The 19,477-nt window shown below is 34.4% G+C and overlaps 1 protein-coding gene across 5 annotated transcripts in view; it reads right to left on the bottom strand.

Moving 5' to 3' along the window:
- The window catches only part of LOC150094954 (folate receptor gamma-like), a 39,917-nt gene extending 27,404 nt beyond the window's left edge, over positions 1-12,513 (bottom strand). Inside the window, exon 1 of one of the 5 annotated variants that reach the window (XM_090411371.1) lies at positions 12,441-12,513. The gene's annotated coding sequence lies outside the window, so the exon portion shown is untranslated. Of the gene's footprint in view, positions 1-1,820; positions 1,896-8,038; positions 8,108-8,167; positions 8,254-8,313; positions 8,436-12,440 lie in introns of those variants that run through there. The other 4 variants (XM_090411375.1, XM_090411373.1, XM_090411376.1 and 1 more) reach the window with 4 other exon arrangements.
- Between the last annotated feature and the right edge of the window lie 6,964 nt (positions 12,514-19,477).

Below are 19,477 nucleotides of genomic sequence, written 5' to 3'. Positions count from 1 at the left end.
ACAGGGTGTAGCATAGAGGCAGCCTGCCTCACGGGGTGGTTTAATAAAGGCACTGTGGAAAGAGGTTTTTTCAAGCTTAAACTGATTAAAAATTATTTGCAAACAGCAATGACCCAAGAAAGATTGACTGGTCTAGCAACTATATCAATAGATGCAGACATGGCTTATAATTTAAATTTAGAAGAGCTTATAAGCAGGTTTATTGTGCAATATCCCCATGGACATTTAATTAATATTATGTAATCGTTTTTTGCATTAATGTTTCTCTTGTAATAAAAAGAAAATAGCAATTAGATATTCTTATATTTTTGTCTTATAATCCATCAGAGGCAATATTTAATTGTTTGCCTCAGGGCACGATCTAATCTAGTGATGGCCCTGACAATAGTTATAAATGGAATATGGTGGTTTGCATCTAGTGTGCCTCAGAAAAGCTATAAAGTTACTTTCTTCCAATTCTGTTCAAGGTCATGCATGGAATTTAAAGTTTTTTTAATTTATTTTTTATTTATTTTTTGTGGTGTGAAAGAAATGTATATTTGCATTTTTTTTTCTCGAGATTATTAAAGATGTAGGAATTTAATGTCTGGTCTGGAGATTCAAGGACCAGATAAGCACATACTTCCATCCATTCTTAAAACCTGGTGAGAGACCTTTTATTTCTATTTTTCAGAGAAAAATGTATATTGAATAAATGTTTCTTTTCCTACAATAATAAATTTCTTTAACATATATTTAAAAATATACTTTAAAAATTTCATGTGCGTGTATAGTTTTTCTAAGACTTATGGTATAACAGGTATTGTTAAATATTCTAATCAGAATCTGAACAGCTATATAATTGAACTATAAATCTCAAAATGAGAACTGTTGCTGTTCTAGATATGTAATAACATTTAAAAAAAAAAATTTAAAGTCATCCGAAATATAATTTACATATTTCATTAATATAATTAACATAAGTAATTAATCTTAGACAAACCATCTTAGATGCAAAGATGGTTTTTTTTTTTTTTTTTTTTAATACTAAATACCACTTTAATTACTAAATACCATTGTTTCTTTTAAAAGGTATGCATGTGTGTATGGGGGGGGGGGCATCGTCTACGTAGAATTTTAACATTCAATTTAACATCAGTGTTTCTTGTATAACTTTTTCATTCTCACATAATTTGAAAACTGAAAACGTACGATGTTTACCACAAAAGGAGGATGGTTCCCCCTCCGCAAACATCTTTAATTCGATGATGCTAGAATTAATTACAATAGATTTCTACCAACCATTTAACATGAAACTTCTCCCCACAACACACACACACAATCGAGCGGAGAATGAGTTCATCGGCAGACGCTATGAAACTGACTGGTCAGTAATCTATATTATCATTATAGTCAAGTGTCTCCAGAGCCACTGTTCACCTAGAGTCCAGTGACTCACGTTGGAGGTCAATTCATACACGTGTTACATCATACATCAATATGTTAACGAGAAATCATGACTTAGTTTACTGAAAATTTTGACAAAGCGTGATAAAGATTGTCTCGAATCTAAATTCCGATCTTATACTTTTTGAATTTATCCAAGTATTCAAGGAAAAAAAAACATTATGCAAATATTCTTTCCTCTGAGGCAGACAGCATTTCAACAGGCTTATCTTAATTTGAATAATATTTATACTGTTCCGACAAATTCGGGCTATTATCTTCTTTTAGATTTCTAATCCTGTAATTTTTATCAAACAATTATCAAATAAAATATCATTGTGATACTCGATTTTAACAGACAGCAAAACCTTTGCAGCGCATTTCGCAAAACTTACCGAGAAACTGTAACTGAAAAGCGAAAGCAGCACAACATGATAACCATGCACGCTCATATAGCAGTGTTTATTAATTCTGTGGCGTGAAGCGCCATCTATTAAAGGAAGTAAACCGGTGCAGATTAGATATCAGATGTGGCTTCGTATGCATCGGTGATCACGTGACGAGTCTCCGTTGCTCAGTCGATACCAACGATGCCGTTTGTTTGGAAATCATGGCTTCAAATTCCGTCTAAGATGCCAATCTTTATAATAGTTTTCAGTTGAACGGGAGTTGATTTTATACACAGATAGCAGAGTTTTTCATTCCGGAAAATATGGATTTTTTCGTCCCACAAAACAGACTAGAACATGCACAAGAGAACATAATACGTGGTCTTCTTAGCCCTAGTAAATTCGCTCATTATTCCAAACAACAAAGATGGAAATAGAGTAATGTACAATGTCCTATAGGGGTGGAAGGGATGGTGAAGCGCAATACATAGCCTCTCTCACTCAAATGTCACCCTCACCTTCTCGTGTCCATCCTGTTCTAAAAGTACAAACGAAGCACTGGCGACCGAGTATGGGCGGTATAACCCTAACAGAGTAAATGATCTGCCTGTCCAGAGGCGTTAGGTAGCAGCCCTACCACTGGACTTACCCAGCGACAGGTTAGTAACCTGCCCTGGGAATATTCAAAATACTTTCAAGTCTCATCCAAAGAAAAGCCGGATGGATTATCAGGTAAAAGACCACAATTCAGGAAATGGTAAACGAATCTGGAAAAAGGAACACATAATGAAGATTGCAACATGGAATGTGAGAAGCATTGTACACAAAGAAGAAGAACTTGATAAACAACTAAACCAAGCTAACATAAAGATATGTATAGTAGCAGAAACAAAGAAAAAACAAAAAAGGTACAAAAGAAACAAACAACTATATACAAATCTACAGTGGGGTAAAAAAACAAGAAAGAGCAAAAGCAGGCATAATGATTATGGTACATAAATCCCTTAAGAACAATATTGTATATTACAACTATTTGAATGAAAGACAAATAGAAATTAGACTCAAGACATTGAGAGGCCACACAACAGAATGCCATAGATAAAACAAACAAAACTGACTACTTACTACTAGCAGGAGATTTAAATGCCAGAATAGGAAACAAAAAATACAAAATAAACATAGGTAAATTTGGCGAAGATGCATGTGGTCAAAATGGTCGCAGACAGCGCGATTTTGTCATTTATAATAATATGAGAATAATGAATTCGGTATTTAAACATAAGGAAATACATAAATATACTTTGCCAGCCAGAGGATATAAATTAGTAATTGACTACGTTATCGCAAATTTAAATTTGCGGAGTTAATTTTAGACCTAACAGCATAAGGAGGCTTTGAATTAAACTCTGATCATTATATGGTATCAGCAAAAATTCGATTTAAACCAAAGTGGCTAAAATAAATAAAATTGAAAATTCTTACCAAGCAAGCTACAAAATTTCTTCATTACAGGATCCCCAAGTTAGACAACAATATCAAAAATACACAAACTTAAAAACAGAAACCACACATGAATCAAGTGACATAGAAGATGAAGGGGAAATTTTGAAAGAAATTCTCACAAAAGCAGCCAGAAACCTTAGGAATGAAGTGCAAATGGATTAGGAAAAGAGGACTAAGACTGGAACAAAGAAATGGAAAATATAATAAAAACAAAAAAGGATAGTTACCAGAAATGGTTAAATTCCAAAACAATCAAAGCAGTTATAGAGTATAAAAGAAACAGTGCAATTGCAATACGAGAAGTAAAGATCAGAGAGCTGGAACAATTTCATAACAGAAATCAGTGTGCTACTCTAGTTGAAATCTAGCCATCCCGAAGTAAGAACAGCTTGGCAGGATTAACAAGTTACGAAATTAAAATGTATGTTCGTAATATTAAGATATGGTACTTGACAACTCTTACCTATACAAAAAAAAAAAGAAAAAAAAGAAACAAAGATAAATGCGATAAGATCTCTGGTAGATTACATTCGCTAGGCCCGATTAAGATCCCAAGAGAGCAGTTAAATTACTGACACCCCAACGGCAATGGCCCGAGGAACAAGCAGGTTTTAGGAAAGGTAAGGGCACCGGAGATCAAATCTTTTGCCTTAGACAGGTCATAGAAAAATATAAAGAATTCAAACTCCTTCTGTGTGTTTCTTAGACTACTCTAAAGCTTTTGACTGTGTTCAGCATGTGAAACTGTGGGAAATAATAAAAAGAATGGGTTTTCCTCAACACACTATCAGGCTGATAGCCAACTTGTACAAGGAGCAAGAAGCCATGGTAAGAACAGGTGGTGGATGGACTGATTGGCTTCAAGTTGGAAAAGGAGTTAGGAAAAGGTGTTTACTTTCTCTTCATTTGTTTAATATATATGGGGAGAACATGATGCGTGAAGCATTGGATGAGCTCAAGACAGAAATTAGAATATGTGGTAGATTGATCACTAATATGAGGTATGCTGATGATACAGTACTCCTTTGTAATGACAAGGAAGAACTTGGAGACAATTTCTTGATAAAGTTAACAAGATTAGTAATAACAGAGGACTTCAACTCAATCTTAGCAAGATAAAGATTAAGGTCCTCAAAGGAAATACCAACAGGAAAGCTCTTGAGAAACAAGTGTACCTTAATGGAGAAAGAATTGAGGGAGTCGGCAAGTTTGAGTACCTGGGATCCATTATTAATGTGAAGAATTACTGTTCAGAAGAAGATTAGGAAATGGCTAAAACAACAGTCAGAGACTTGTCTAAAATCTGGAAGGATGGATCTATCTCCATGGGAACAAAGTTGAGGATTTTGGATGTAGTTGTTTTTCCAACAGCGACTTATGGATATGAGATGTTGAGATGTGACTGTTGAGGATATCATATACTGAAAGGCATACAAATGAATGGCTGTTAAAAAGATCAGTAGAACTTTAAGGCTCCTAAAGGATATTGACAGAAAAATGTTAGAATATTTTGGACACATTGAAAGGATGGAAGGAGACCTTCTGAAAACAATAATAAAGAAAAGGTAAAGTTCCTGGAAAAGATGAAGGGATGGACCGTCAATGAGATGAATGGATGGTGGTGGTGGTGGTGTGTGTGTGTGTGTGTGTGTGTGGAGTGACTGATCTTCAGAGGTTGAAGTCTCCAGAAAAGCATATAACAGGACTACATGGTGAGGCCTGGTGTGGCACATCATCGAGCATCGGAGTGACCATACGGCATCTGTGGATGCCCAGTGAACATATGGACAACGGCAACTCCAGTGCGTGAGTCACTCACACAGTGAAGCTACTTCCATTTAAGCAATTGGTCTTCATTCATAACGGTTACTGAAGGTTTTGGAAAGTAAAAAGACAAAATGCTTCTTTCAGGCAATGATCGCTAAACAGATATTAATGTAATTTATGCATATTATGCGAGTAGATGAATCAACATAACAAGACATAACTGTTTTGTTATGTTGGAGAAGATTGAGAACAGGAGAATGAGAGAAAAACCACAAAAGACAGCATAAAGGAAATTACCATCTTGAACTTACAACTGCTGGAAAAAAAAAAAAAAAAAAAGAGGGCGCATGAGATGGAGAGAGCCTTTGCTGAGATCACCGAAAACGACTGGATGCCATATAACAACAAAGTAGTTACTATTGTCGGATTTTTTTTTTTTTTTTAAATCAGATTAATCGACATTTTCCCTCGATATTTTTCAGAAGATCCGATTTTAGTATTTCCGCATGTCTAGCTCCAAACGATAAAATCTCAGTGAAAGTTCAAACCGGTCTAGGTAGTGATTCTACGATGATAAATAGTAACATAAAAGTCCGAAAGGAAATGTGCTTACATTATGAGATATTGAGGCAAATGATATGAAATCAAAGTAGCCTAATCGTTGAAGACATTTCATTTACAGACTTTTCTTTTGCTTATGCCTGAGTAAACGGTTAAAACAAGCAGTGGCGGATTAAGGATAGTTGGGTCCCCTAGGCAAATTATATTTGGGCTCCCAAAATAATAATAATAAAAAAAAAAAATTTTTTTAAATAAAAGTTAAGTGGCAAATAAATGAAATTTTGTACTTTTGAATTTTTGGAACTTCTGGATTTTTCTGCCTGTTAAAGGGTGAAAGGATGATAAATAATAAAACTTTTTATTTATTTTTTAAATTTTTTATCAGTTTTATTTTACAATTTTGCAAAGTTTTTTTTTTTTACTTGCACTACACTCAAATAATGAAAACACGAAAAGTCACACTAAAAAGTTATTTTTGAAACAAACACCTCACTCTTACACGATTCAATAACAAATGAAATTAAGGAGCAACCAGGCAAAACTTCCTATCTCGGCAATGCAATCAGTTTTCGTTACCTCGAAGCTGTCAACAGCGCCGTGCTCCGACATTGGTAATGCGGTTTAATTTAAAGCGTAGATAGTGCGCACTGTTCAAAATACGTATTAAAACGTAATAATTGTTTCGAAAATTTTTTCGCTTAAAATAATCAAGATTTTTTATGATGTTTACTGAAAATATTAATCTATTTTAAAACACTATAGGAAAATGTCTTGGCTTGGGGGCCCACCAAAGCTTGAGGCCCCCCTAGGCATGTGCCTCTTTGCCTTAATGGGTAATCCGCCACTGAAAACAAGAATATAATTTCTTCTCTAGTACAGTGTACTTTCTAAACAAGTGAAAAAAAATTCTACGATTAATATTATTTTTTTATTGGTTTTGGAATACGATGTCCATGTAAGCGATCTGAGTGACGTAGTCAGAAATTTGATCTATCAAATTCTTCTTCTTAGACTCTGTGATCGAGACTCAAAGCTAACGCTATGTTTGCTTCAGGGACCCATTTTCTTGATACAGAAGTCATGAGAAGGACTGTATACCAGGCTTTTCACAGAAATGTTTCCTGATATAAAAATACAAAATAAATAAATAAATCCCAAATTTATTTCCCAAAGAAAGCAGGCTGAGATACTTCAGTCCCAACTAACTTTCTGATTATCCCTATCCCTTCAACTGTTGATGACAGTTGAGTTGAAGACTAGATAGGATTCGAACGAGATCTTTTTGCCCAATGGGTATCGTCAATAATGACTTCATGTCCAAAGGAAACAATGAAGAGTCGTGTGAATTAAATGTGTACATACCTAGATGTATTTAAGGTAAAAAGCCAATAAAAATGGCTTTAAAAGTCATCTTTATTGGCTTTTAAAGTGGAGAGTAGCTCTCAATCATATAATAACAGCACCAGTAATTAAAGATATGACACTTGAATGCACACAGTACAAAGATCTCCGATTTATATGTAAAGCATTGATTTCCAAAATGCTTGATATCGTATAATAATAATAATAATAATAATAATAATAATAATAATAATAATAATAATAATAATAATAATAATAATAATAATATAACCTCAGCCACTAAAACACTATCTTTCAGTAATACTTCAAATATATCACGAGTCATGTGCATGTGACTAATGCATTCAAATACACTGTGCGCACGCGCGCGTGCACGCACACGCACGCGCACACACACACACACACACACACACACACACACACACACACACACACACACACACAGTATGCATGATATATGAAAATACATAAATGTTCTACAGACTGTAAAACTGCTAGGAATCAATAGTCCTACTGGGGGGGGGGGGACAACACCCTAACTCACAACCGGTCAATTATGTTGAAGTAACGACTGATTTTCTGTCCATACGATAATATGAAACAGACCCTTCTATAAATTCACTGTAACCATTGTAAAAGTATATACAGTATTATAGAATTCCTGCCTTTTGACTTTGACAATATAACTTGTAACATATATTCTCGCCAGCAATAAAATGTTAAAATTAATAAAACAATAATAAAATTTTAATAAAGAATTAAAAAGTAAATAATAAATTAATATGTTAAAGGAAGCCAATTCACAATTTATCGAAGTAACTATCATCCAAAGTCACACTGATAAGTAGCTAATTTGGTGAATACCTTGAATACAACTAATAATATAATTAATTATCCAAACAGATAATACAATGTAATTACTACATCTGAAAGCTCGATAACTCAAAAAATCTTCATTGACCATTTTCGCATAATTTAGTACGTTCCTGACTGTAGTTAAATCTGCTAATTAATAAAGTCACTAAATTTACCATTATTTCAGTCTCAAGGCAATATTTGTTTCCTTTACAGAAAAACCGAAGCCTGCTAGCAACGTCAACATGCTAAAGGAAGTGTTAGAATAATATTAATAACTCACACATAGGATAATATTAACTTACACAAATAATATGCTAAATTCGCAGAAAATTGCTTCCAAACTTATCCTCTATAATCAGTGCATGCTTGGGGATACTATCCAGGTTCCTAAATTCAGAAGCATAAGAGTAATATTTCACACCTTGCTACAATATCTGATTTAACTTACCTTACAAAGTAGGCTTAGAATATCCAATTGCACTGTGACGATTTCAGTATCAAATAACAGTTCAATCATATGCTTATGACTAAGTTGGTTAGACAACTACGTGGACTCTTACAGTGGCTGTTTTTCCTCCTGCAGTTTCATCTAATCTCATCGTATTATCATATCATATCATCGTATCTCACCATCAAAAACAACAGTAAATGGGGTAACACTGTATTACAATACAGGAAAGCTACTATTTTTGAAATAATGCAATAGATAAGGAATAATCACATATACGAGCATAGCTAAACGAGTAGAACTGCATTAAGGAATGTAGCGAACTGATTTTGGATTTAGATGATCAAACAGTGTTATATACGAAACGAAACTATATATTATAACAGTGAAACATAATTATACATTATGCCGTCTGAAAATCGGTGCAGTTGCTTGCGATTTTCACCAACGTATCAGGGCGAACAAGAGAAAAAGTCGTTCCAGTTGGTTACTGGAACGATTAATTCTCAAGAGAATTGAAGTACGCACTTGCAACATAAGAAACATCAATTGAAAAGAAGTGGATCTATCAGAGGAATTAGAAAATTTTATAATGTTCCATAAAAAAAATTCCATTAAAAATTATTCAGTAAAAGTGTTTCATTTATATTTTTAAAATATCAATATGTTATGAGGACTTAATATCTAAAAATAGTATAACTTTACATCATAAAAGCTTTGCTTATCGCTTTGTATCAATATATTATACTTATTCACACGTCTATATTTATACAAACAATATACATATACAGTATATTGCAATCATATCATTCTTCTGGCGTTCTTTCATTTCCCAAACGGAGCACGGAACTCTTTTAACTTTCCTTTTGGAAATCAGCAATAAACGTTTTCATTCATTAGCCATCACCTTAGCTGAGCTCATCGCTACCGATGATTTTCAAGACATCAGTGGGGTAAGCATACCAGACAACTACCGCTATCGTATGATCCTAAACCCTAACTCATATTATTGTCTGAAATAATGAGAGTGTCCTTCGGCTCATTGTGTGTGTGTGTGTGTGTGTGAGGCGAAGGGAAGAGTTGTGGAAGGTTAAAAACCCCAATTTAGGAGGAAAATGATGTACTTACCTGCATTCAAGATTGACTAAATCAGGAATCGGAGGAAAATTCGCTTAGGAAAAGTTCTTCTTGTTGGGGACTAGAATCTAGACCTATAATAATCGTCTTTCTTCTAATGGTTATGGAAACTGAAACACTAGACAAGGCTACACAGGCCCCAGTTATATCAAATATTCAAGTATAATACTTGAATTGTACTTGCGAGTTCGTTTATTAATATTTTTCATTGTGAGCTATGGAAACCACAATGTTTTATGCTGATCCCATCCAATAGAAGTGTTGGTTAGTCAACCTATAATACATTAGTACTGTGGATGATTAAGAAATGAGAAACTTGTTCACGTTTGATTTGAAGACCTGTGATTGTACTCTTTGGGAAACAGAGAAGAGGGGAGCCTCTTCAAGAATACTAAGAGTTTGGAGTTGAACTCTGAATGGTCTTCGGTGGCTGCTGGTTGTGTTTCAATAGAGTTAATAGAGTGGAGAATTAATGATTCGAATTCATATGAACAGATGGCATGGAAGTTTTTATTGGTAGAAGGTATATGCTGTAGAAACCAAAGGCATGTGTGAAATGGTGGAGTGAATTGGTAAGAAACGAGTCACTCATTAACTTAATTGTTGTCTTCTGTATTGAGTCTGGTCTTTTTAGGAACTTAGAGAACCGCTCCAAATTTGAGAATAATATTCGATAGTTGGGCAGATTTGAGATTTCTATAAGGTTAAGTAATAACACCTTCAGCAAAAGAGGAATTCTAGTTTATTGAATGACCAGGAGGCAATAGTTCTGGTAAATGTCAAAAAAGACAATACTCAAACCTGGAGATATGGGTATGTTAGAGAGTGGCTCGATCGGCCAAGCACGCTTCCACTTCACCATCTGTTTTACTTGCATTTTAAAATTAAAGAAAAATTTAAAGTCAGAAGACGTAATAGATTACTTATGAATGAGTTACAAAGAAGATTATATACTTCCTATAATTACTTCATTGCTTTTTAATGCTAATTCCAACTACAAGAGGTTGTAAAATAGTCTTTTCATTATGGGTAGAAAAGTTAGTAATCCCGAAAATGCTGCTCAGCAAGCCAAACAATAAACTTCCAGACCTCCAATCATTTGTACAATATTTTTATCACCTACTTTGCAAATTTTGGAGCCCATACTCTGAACAATTCTGGAAAATCACTTACTCCCTTCTCTCTCTTTTTTTTTTTCCATATCTCAATTCAACCTTTGAAACGAATCTAGATATTACGGTTATAATTCTCTTTTCTGTGACATCAAACCAGTAATTCATCCATTCACATATTTTTCATTAATTATTTATTATTATCTCAATTTCTGTATTTCCATTAATTATATACAGGGTGTCCCAAAATTCACGCAAGAAGTAATTTTGATAGAAAACACAGGTTTTTAATTAAAAATTGTAATTTCTTATTGATTCATAAAGTATACAGTATAGGGTTATACATGGAATAGCATATCGGGTAAATGGCCTCCACGGCTTTGCTGGCACATACGCACTCTTTTGTCGAAATTTTCTATGACCGTTTTGCATAAATGTAGCTGAATTTCGTTGATACAGCGCTCAATTTCCTCCTTCAAGGCTTGGGTGGTCGTGGGCGTGTTGGCATAAACCCTAGACTTCAAAACAACCCAAAGAAAAAAGTCCAACGGCGTTAAGTTACATGATCTGGGTGCCCAATTCTGATCACCAGAACGGGAAATTACACGATCAGGAAATGACTCATGCTGTAATTGAATTGTTTCTAGGACTATATGGCATGTGGTACCGTCTTGTTGAAACCACATGTCGTCCACATCCATATCTTGCAATTTAGGCACAAAAAACTGGATTATCATGTCGCGATAGCGAGCACCATTAACTGTTATTGCCTTACCAGCCACATTTTCGAAGAAGAATGGACCGATGATGCCTCCAGCCCAAAATCCGCACCAAACAGTGACACGTTGTGGATGCATTTGTTTCTCAACAATCACTCGATTGTTGAGAAATTTTCTGAGCCTCATCGCTGAAGATGATTTTGTTCGAAAAATAAGCATCCACTTGTTGTTGTTCCATAATCCATTCAGCAAACTCTCTTCGCTGTGTGTGGTCATTTTTAATAACCCTGAACTGTCAGCTGTCACGCTGTCTTTTTTTTCTCGTTGGCAACACTTTACCGCACAAATGGCGCTAAATTTAAATCTTGCGTGAATTTTGGGACACCCTGTATATCTTCGTAAACCCACGTCTTTCCTCCTACTAAGCAAACAAATCAGCAGATGAATAAATTCCATTCAAAGATAATCCACTGATCTCATAACCTAAGTTGCTTCGTCATTGAATTCAAACAGTTACGATAACCTTTATATATCTTACTGTGGCATTGATATTTGTGAATGATGTATACATATATATATATATATATATATATATATAAAGCTAACGCCTTTTATTTCCTTATAGCGAATAGAAGAGGCCTTTAAACCCTATCTAGCTTTTGGAGACCAAGTGGGCAGTTCAATGTCCATCAGTAGCCAATCAGAGACAGCTGGCCCATTTCTATCACTAATTGTAAGCAGCCACCGATGAAGAAACCCGCAAGCAAGTGTTGCAATCTCTTGGTACCTATACTTTAGCTTAATATTATCAACTACTGTGATACTCTAACTAGAAGGAACATGCCAGTAGTAAGGAGGGAAGGGTAATTTCTTTCTAGCGACAGGAGATTATAATATTATTATTAGACATATAGCCTGGAACAGTAGAGCATCCAGTACAAATTACTGCCTTAAACTGATAGTTTAAGGCAGCAATTATAAAACATAAATTATCAGTTTTGATAATTAATTCAGATATAATTCATTAATTTCATATATATATGAACTTTTCTTTTCTGCCATGAATATCAGTTCTAAGATGTTTTAATTTCTTCCTGTTCTCTCAATGAAAAATAATCAAACGGAGAATAAAATAAATACAAAAACATGTCATCCTCACCTTACGCACGCAAGAAAACAGCATGTATATTTAGGCCATCACTGTTGAAGTGGGTGTTGATGGACGCTTAAGTTATTTATAAAATGCTGACAAACATAAAACATATCCGAACATACAACAATAGATAAGGTCAAGAAGATAGACAACATTCCATAGATAAGAATGTACTTCATCGTAAGACAATTTATAGATAAGGATTATGTTTCGTTTTGCTGTATGAGTTTTTTTCACTTTTTCAGGAAAGCGCATTGCAGTACATTTATACACTATAGCAGTGACACATATTTACTTATTCAAATCATTATCATATAGATATGTTTATTATTATTATTATTATTATTATTATTATTATTATTATTATTATTTCTACCAGGGGCGAATTCTCCATGCTTGCTATGCTTGCTGCGCAAGCTCATTAATTGAGAAAGAAGTAATATTTATTTGTTAATAATAAATGCATGCATTTATAAGCATTCCATTTAGGTTTTTATTTTTGTAGTTTTAAGCTTGCGCGACAATAATTGAGCTTTGCGTTATGTATCGAAGGTCGATGCTTGCTCGTCTAGTCAAAGCTATCTTGGCTTGCTCGGTTGTAGGAGCTTCCAGGTCCTCGCAGTAGCACTGTGATTTCATGCGCGCGCATAGCCATTTCCGCTCCCTTCACGTCGTCTTAAACGCAAGCCATACACAGTCAAAGTAGCTCTAGCCAGTGAGCTTCCGCCAGCCTTTACAATTGTGCGTGTTGCTTGGGAAAAATTAAGTTACAACGACTTTTTATGACGATGTTATTGACCAGTTCATAAAGAAGAACCGTTGGGTAGAATTTGTATTCAAGTAGGTCAAGTAAATTGAAAAAGATAGAATATCATTTGTAAAATAAATGTTGTAGTTGTATGATTAAAGGTACATAAATTTCTAAATATATAGTTTTAAATGGTCAGTAATTCATTATTCCGCTAATTAGACTTCAATCACACCCCTCACTCCCTGAATGATAACAAGAGCAAACGTGAATTTCAAGACCAGCATTCGCCACTGATGTCTACATATAAAACAAAACTATTCCAAATCGTGCTTAGAATAATATTTTAAGTACGACTTAGCGTGGGTAGGGAATGCGGTATCCTCACCTCAGTCGCCATATCATAAGAAGGGAATGGTTTTTTTATTTATTTTAAATAGGGGTTTTACCACACTAAGGCGTTGATTCTAAGATAGGACTGATTTTTTATTTGCACTGACTCACGAGTTGTACAGGTGGAGAATGTCTTGAACAGAAAATTATACCTAGTTTTCTGGATGTATAAGGGTCTATAGATGCTTGTGCTTATGCCAAGATCCAAGATTAAGAGTCTAAGAAAATATACGTGATCTCTCGTGGAAATCTAGCTATTATCAAAGAGGATGTGAAATGTTGTCAAAGAGGATGTGAAGTGGTCTTTCTTGCATGAAATAAGGTAAGGCTCTATTTTGGTGGCATTGACGTGTCGATAGGGGTGTCCTCTCTCCATTGAAATATACCAACGGAATCCATCCATCCATCCATCCACTATGGCACACCTACAGTGAACGACCAGAGAGGTCAATGTAGATCATTTAATAGTTATGATGGTTGGTAGAAATGATCTGAGAGACACCATTATTCAAGTAGCAACAGATCCGTAATCAGTAAAATGTGCAGTAAAAAATTATGAAGAGGAAGATAGCGAGTGTAATACTTTGTATGAACATACATACAATTATATACTTGCTGAGAAGGACACCGATAATGAATAACATGATGACTTGCAACGACTAATCAATTAAGAGTAATGAGCACAAATTTCCACATAAAAAGATACATGTAGGAACATGGATTATTCCAGCTACTAATGAGTGTAACCAGATAAATCATGTTTTGATTTCTAAAAAGATAGGCAACATCAATTATTGATGTAAGTGCATTTAGAATGCAAACCGCGATTCTGACCACATGTTGATTGGTTGGTGCAAAATTGAGACAAAGAATTATTAGATTAGGAGCTAAGTTCACATTATGGGTAAATATCAAGAATAGTGATCGGAGCTTGCTCCAACTTTGACATGAGTTGCCTCAGCTTGCACTACCTTAAGGGTCAGTTGCTGCAGTATCCAGCTATTTGCTTACGCTTGGAATTGTCGAACTTTATATAGTTTCTACTATATTCGGCTGGTTGGTGCAAAATTGAGACAAAGAATATCGATAATAAACAGAAGGAAAGCAGAAAGAATTGAGAAAGAACACTGAAGCTTTCGCAAATAAAGATACTATTAAATTTACAAATAAAAAATAGAAGACGACATTAAAGAATTTGAAAATCAAAATAATATAGAAGATAAATGGAAGATAATTAAAAAAACTTAAATTCAGCAGAAGAAATAATATGTAAATATAAAATAATCAAAACGGAATGGTTGGATGATGAATGCAGGAAAGCAATAGAAATTAAAAATAAAGGAAGAAAGAAATATATACAAAGAAATACAAGAGCTAATAGAGAAAAAAATCAAGAAAAGAGAAAGAAAGCCAATAAAATAATAAATCAACAGAAAAAAGAGATGATGAAGAGGAAAATAAAATTAATAAGTGAATATAATAAAAACAAAGAAATAAGAAAATATTATAAAGAAATTAAATCACTAGTACAAACTTTTAATCCTCAAATAATGGGAAACGGGAATAAAGAAGGGGAAATAATAATTGAAAAAGAAGACGTCATGAAGAGATGGAAAGAGTATTTTGAAGAATTGTTATCAGAAGAAGAAATTAATGATAATAAAGATGAAGAGAAGAATTTCAGTGAATTTAGAATAAATGAAGAAAAAATAAACGAAACAACTTATGAATAAGTAGTTAAAATTCTAAAATAGATAAAAAAACTTTAAGGCACCAGGTGTAGATGGAATAACAGGGGAGCTTATCAAGAATGCGGGAAAACTATTATGGGGAAAAATCTGGCAATTAATGATTGAAATGTGGAATGAAGAAAAATTACCAGAAGAGGAATGGAAAATAGGAGAACCAATATATAAAAGGGAGATACACTAAACTGTAGTAATTATAGAGGAGTCACATTGCTAAATGTAACATATAAAATTTTGTCAAGTTTAATAAATATTAGATGCGCACCATATACCGAAGAAATATTTGGAGATTACCAGTCCGGCTTTAGACCAAAGAGATCTACCATTGATAATATATTTATATTAAGGAATATACATGAAAAATATATGGAATATAATATAGAATTATATAATTTATATATGGATTTTAAACAGGCTTTTGATAAAAATAAATACACAAAAATTCATTAATAGTCTTAAAAGATTGGGAATCACCCTCAAAAAAAAAAAAAAAAAAAAAAAAATTGGTGAGAATGATTGAAATAACACTAGAAGGATCTAAGGCAAGGGTTGAAAAACAAGGTGAGTTAACAGAAGCATTTGAAATAAGTTCGGGCGTGAGAACAGAGAGATGCTCTCCGCAAGTTTCTTTAATTTGACACTTGAATATAAGAAGACTCAATATAAGAGGCTATATTAATCATAAATCTATACAGATTTGTGCATATGCTGATGATATTGCATTAATTAGTCGTACCAAAAAACATTTAGAAAGTGAGTTTAAAGAATTAGTTTTAAATGCAAAAGAAGTTGGTTTACAAATTAAGGAACAAAAAACTAAACAAAGTCGAGTTAGATGCAGTTCATGGGGACTCTGCACCGACATTAAAGACTTTATTTTTGGATAAATGAGTTTAAACGTGGTCGTAAATCCATCGAAGATGAAGCGCGCTCCGAACGCCCGGCTGAGGTCACTACGAAGGAAATGATTGACGAAATCAATGGTATCGTTAAGGAAGACCGCCCAATGAATGTGCGTGAGATTGCTGAGATTGTAGGCATCTGAACTGAACATTGTGTAATATCCTGCACGAAAAATTGCACATGAAAAAGCTGTGTGCACGATAGGTGTCGCGATTGTTGACTGTCGATCAAAAATGCATGCGAAAAGATATCTCAATGCAGTGTTTGGCGATGTTTAATCGCAATTCGCGGGATTTTTTGCGTCGATTCGTGGCTGTGGACGAAACTTCGATCCATCACTACACACCTGAGTCCAAGCAGCAGTCAAAACAGTGGACAATGCCCGGTGAAAGAGCACCAAAAAAAGTGAAGACCGTTTTGTCAGCTGGGAAGGTGATGGCCACTGGTTTTTGGGATTCCAAGGAATTATCATAATAGACTATTTGGAAAAGGGTAAGACAATAACAGGCGTCTATTATGCGTCATTATTTGACCGTTTAAAAGAAGAACTAAAGAAAAAAGGGGGGCTAAGATTGGCACACAAAAAAAGTGCCATTTCATCAAGGCAATGCACTGTCCCACACATCGGCCGTCGCAAAGGCAAACTTGCACGAATTGAGGTTCGAATTGGTTCCACATCGACCGTATTCTCTGGACTTGGCCGCGTGTGACTTCTTGTTCCGAAGCTTAAAAATTTGGTTCGGTTGGAAAAATTTTCTTCGAACGAGGATGTCATCAAGGCTGTCAATGACTATTTTGCACAATTTGACAAATCCTACTTTTTAGATGCGATGAAAAAATTGGAAACTCGCTGGGCCAAATGTATAGACCTCGATGGAGGTTATGTTGAAAAATAAAGGTGAGTTTTTCCAAAAAAAAAATGTGTTTAACTTATTTTTTAACCAAACTTTTCAAACAACCCTCGTAAAGTTATAGATAAGAATTGTAAACTAAAAATTTATAAATCAATTATTAGACCAGTAATAACATATGGATATGAATCATGGATTCCATCCCAAGAAGAAGAGAATAGGTTAAGGATTTTTTGAAAGGAAAATAAAGGAAAAAAAAATATGGATCAATCAAAGAGAAGAAAATAAATTCTACCATCGACTTCAAGTCAATAAACCTCGGAATATTAAACAGGATATTAAAAATGGTTTTCTAAAAATAAGCTGTAGAGGTAACTAATAATCGCAAACTGAACTAATTTATGAGTTTTTAAGGTCAGTACCTTACAAGCGAATGCCATATCAACTAGGGTTTTACTCTTAAGTATTTGGTCAAAGCAGTTACCATATTAGAATTATGATTTTAATCATAATTTAATGTTATTAGAATTATGATTCTAATATAATTCTAATATGATTATGGTTCTAATATAATTCTAATGTCTATGAAGAGAAATGTGATTCTAATATAATTCTAATATATCTATGATCACAGCAAATTCGCCTGAAAGGCGAATTTACTGTGATCCTAGCATCATGTTTTATTCCAATTAAATGATCCAAAGGACAATTTCTTAAAATTAAAAGCGTAAGCATCTAGTACTTTCGTGAATATTTACGTAATATTCGTAAACTGTTTATGATATGTACTTACACACACACACACACACACACACACCTTTCGTAATGACTCTTGCAACAGTAAGAGTCGACACAAAAACAAAGGAAAGAAGACACAGAAACAAAATAATAAATAAATAAAATAAAACAAAACAAAATAAAATAATGCGTGCGTGCGCGTGCGTGTGTGTGTGTGTGTGTGTGTGTGTGCGTGCGTGCGTGCGTGCGTGTGTGTGTGTGTGTGTGTGTGTGTGTGTGTGTGTGTGTGTGTGTGTGTGTGTGTGTGTGTGTGTGTGTGTGTGTGTGTGTGTGTGTGTGTGTGTGTGTGTGCGTGCGTGTTCATAAGTATATATCATGTGTGTACTTCGTAAGTACATTTATAAATTATTATAAAATTTTGAATAATAATGATTGATTATTTAGAATAATATATTTTTCTTATAACAATAATGCACTTTAATAATAATAATAATAATAATAATAATAATAATAATAATAATAATAATAATAATAATAATAATTATTATTATTATTATTATAATTATAATAAGCAATAACAAGTACATGATATGATTAAAAATATGATTTAGCATGAGGTGAAAGAAATGATAGTAGTGGCCGGAACGAATGATTTAAAAGGTGGAAAAAATTTGCTATGAGAGAGGACTTGAAAGAATTACTAGAGCTAGCAAAAGGAAAGAGTGAGAGAGTTAGTCTGTGGCCGCGGTATGACAGAGCAGAATTGAGAAGGAGGGCCATAATTGCGAATGTCTCTATGCGTAGGTTATGCACGAGGAGTGGTGTGGAGTTTGTGGATGTGTGGAGTGAGTTTGATGGGTGAAAAGACTTATGCAAGAAGGATAGTTCGCATCTGAATGGATTTGGTGTTCGGAGACTGGAAAAATTGTTGCTGAATGAAGCGAAAGTGGATGTGCAGAATCAGGAAAACTAGAGCTTTTAGGGAGGATAGGGATGCTGTTAAGTGGACATGCAGATATCAGTGAGACAGTTGAGTTTAAGAATGTGTATAATATGCCTGAGTTAGGAAGAAGGATAACAAACCAAAATGGGATTGTTAGTATAAGGTGTCAAAATAGGGTTGGGGGCTAGGAGACGTCTGCATTTTATGTACACTAATGCCAGGAGTATTCGGAATAAGAAGGAGGAATTTTTGGTCTTGTTAGTTCTTCCTGGCCACAGGTGATTGACATTAGTGAGACATGGGTAACAGAAGATGATATAGTTAGCGGGATAGAATGTGAGAGGTATAGTTGTTCAGGAAAGACAGAGAGAAAAGAATGGGGTGGAGGAGTTATTGATGATAACTGATTAGCTACAGCCAAAGAGAATAGAAGTTCAACTTCAGGATAGTGAAAAGAGCACATTTGAGGCTATCTGGTGTGAGATTGAGACTGGCAGAACAAAATATACAGTTGGGTGCTGCTATAGACCAGGAGATGGAATAGATGATGGAGACAGATGGAGACAGTAAGCATAAGCAAATGGACCCAATGAATGGAGGAGAAGTAAATATTATGGGGGATTTCAACTATGGTAACATTGATTGGAGGTAGAAGAGGACAAATGGGAGGAAGGAAATGAATTTTATGCATTTACTGAGACAACGTGTAATGGTGTACT

The sequence above is a fragment of the Typopeltis vanoorti genome, chromosome 21 (genome assembly GCF_054136105.1).
Source record: "Typopeltis vanoorti isolate ZY-2024b chromosome 21, IOZ_Tvanoo_1.0, whole genome shotgun sequence".
Lineage (NCBI taxonomy): Eukaryota > Metazoa > Arthropoda > Arachnida > Uropygi > Thelyphonidae > Typopeltis > Typopeltis vanoorti.
This window is presented reverse-complemented; position numbering and strand designations above follow the sequence as displayed.